The sequence below is a fragment of the Anomaloglossus baeobatrachus genome, unplaced genomic scaffold (assembly GCF_048569485.1).
Source record: "Anomaloglossus baeobatrachus isolate aAnoBae1 unplaced genomic scaffold, aAnoBae1.hap1 Scaffold_89, whole genome shotgun sequence".
In the NCBI taxonomy this organism is placed as follows: domain Eukaryota; kingdom Metazoa; phylum Chordata; class Amphibia; order Anura; family Aromobatidae; genus Anomaloglossus; species Anomaloglossus baeobatrachus.
This window is the reverse complement of record NW_027445283.1, coordinates 109,686-111,693: the sequence shown is the minus strand read 5'-3', so window position 1 is coordinate 111,693 and position 2,008 is coordinate 109,686. Positions and strand designations below refer to the sequence as shown.

The following is a 2,008-nucleotide window of genomic DNA, read 5'->3' as shown; positions in this document are numbered from 1 at the left end:
AACGTATTGTTACACCTCTATAAATCACTTGTAAGGCTACATCTGGAATATGGGAACCAGTTTTGGGCTCCACATTTTAAAAAGGACATTCAGAAGTTAGAGTCAGTTCAAAGGTGGGCAACTAGACTACTACAAGGAATGGAAGGCCTCCCATATGATGACAAGTTGAAAAAGTTATTAAGTGATTATTGGCTGCAATGGGGCTTTCTGGCTGGTGCCAGCCTCTGTTCTTAGCACACAGGAACCACAATCCCTACACCATGCTTCAATGGATTCTCTCATCCCAGCCCAGTAAAACTACATATTTTACACAGTCATAAGCAGCCAAAAGGGATCTATTCTATTCAATTGCAAATGATCTAGATAAGACTGAGAATAAGATACTGCACGGGACATAGCAGAGTTGGTCAAGTTGAGTGGAGATGAGTTTGCTATTTGGCACAGCTTTTTGCATCAATAAAGCAAGTAAAAGGTGTGAAAGATAAAAAAAAGGGTGAAAGTGTGAAAAGTGAATTGGCCAAATTGAGGTGCATATAAAGTTTTTGCTTTCTTTCAATTCACTAATGGGGCTCATTTGAATCAGGTGAATTGAGTTCTGCTTTTGGAAACTGGGTTAAGAAGGGGTGCACCAGTCCTGGAGGTACTGCAATACCAGGTCAATGCGTGGAGTGGACAGAGCAAGATTTTTTCCATCTCCTTGTTCTAAAAATCCATTTAATATATGGTCCCCAGAGAGGGGACGTATCAGATATTAAACTGATAAGAACAGATTTAATTTTTTTTTTTTCTGTTTATCAGTAGGACTTCAAAATAACAAAGGTGATCGCCTCCCGTTGCCTGGGAACCGTCCAGGCACAAGAGGGCTATGTGTCACCAGAAGGCGCACACACTTCCTCAAGGCCGGCAGACGTGCAATCCCAGGCACCTTCCAGTACCGACCAAGGTAGCGTCCTCCGAAACTACACTTGATCTTAGCCAAAAGGCCGAGAAGCTATAACCCGAATTGGTTACGGCCTTGAGTGGCACCCTGGCCTATACCGGACACATCTTAGGGAGAGGGAGACAAACCCACGCCTACAGAAGACATTTTGTCACCCAAGCCAACCCTTGAAAAGGCTGTTTTGCAGAGCAAAAACAAGAAGAATGGTGCTTTTTGCAGCCGCCGCCCACTGCAATGAATCTGAATAACTCCTCCTTTTGGACACAAGCACCTCCCCTCCCCCTTGCAGTCTTTCCAATTCATGATACAAAAAGACGGACGGACAGGACAGGACAGGACAGGCTGCCTGACTTTCCGTCACTGCCACCCTTTGCCATCCTTGCCCGTAGAAAGCCCTTTCATCATCCCCAAACCCTAATCTTTTCCCTTCCCTTCCCAGATGCGTCTCACTCCCTTTCATTAGGAAGTGAGCGCAGCCTTTTCTCCGTTCTGCACATGCGCGACGTTAAACACAAATGCGCAGGCGTGCGTTCCATTACCCTCACTGCATTCCACTCCCATACAGGAAGTGGGCGCAGCTATTACTACGGTCGCACATAAAAGAACCCACGGCCACCACTGCACATAGCTGACTCCACCACAGGACACCCACTTCTACACCAACGCAGGTAAGACAGGATCGGCACCTCTATGCTCCCGTTACAATCAGGCTCAGTCACCATGTGATAACGCTCTCAACTCTTTAGTTGCAGGCTCCCCTTGCTTCACCTCCACTGGCTGTGCTGCCATTTCCTCTCCCACCTGGAAGGTATACTTTATTCCACTATTTTCCTGTTTCTCTCTTCCCCCTTTTCCCATAACCTACTTTTATCTGCATTTGTGGGGTATCTATATGCTATTTACATCATAGTTTTATTCATTAATATGGAAGGGAAGAGTGCCCATGAGAGTGTTGAACTGCGGAGAGCAAGAGATTAAGCTGCTCCAATTTGCCACCATTGATAAGCTGTTCTCAGTAGATACACATGCTATCCAAACAGCAGCATCCACCATTGCTTCAGCCCACCC

General features: G+C 46.0%; 1 pseudogene; it reads right to left on the bottom strand.

The window, feature by feature from the left end:
* Positions 1 to 618: 618 nt before the first annotated feature.
* Positions 619 to 824, bottom strand: LOC142289049 (U2 spliceosomal RNA; annotated as a pseudogene).
* Between the last annotated feature and the right edge of the window lie 1,184 nt (positions 825 to 2,008).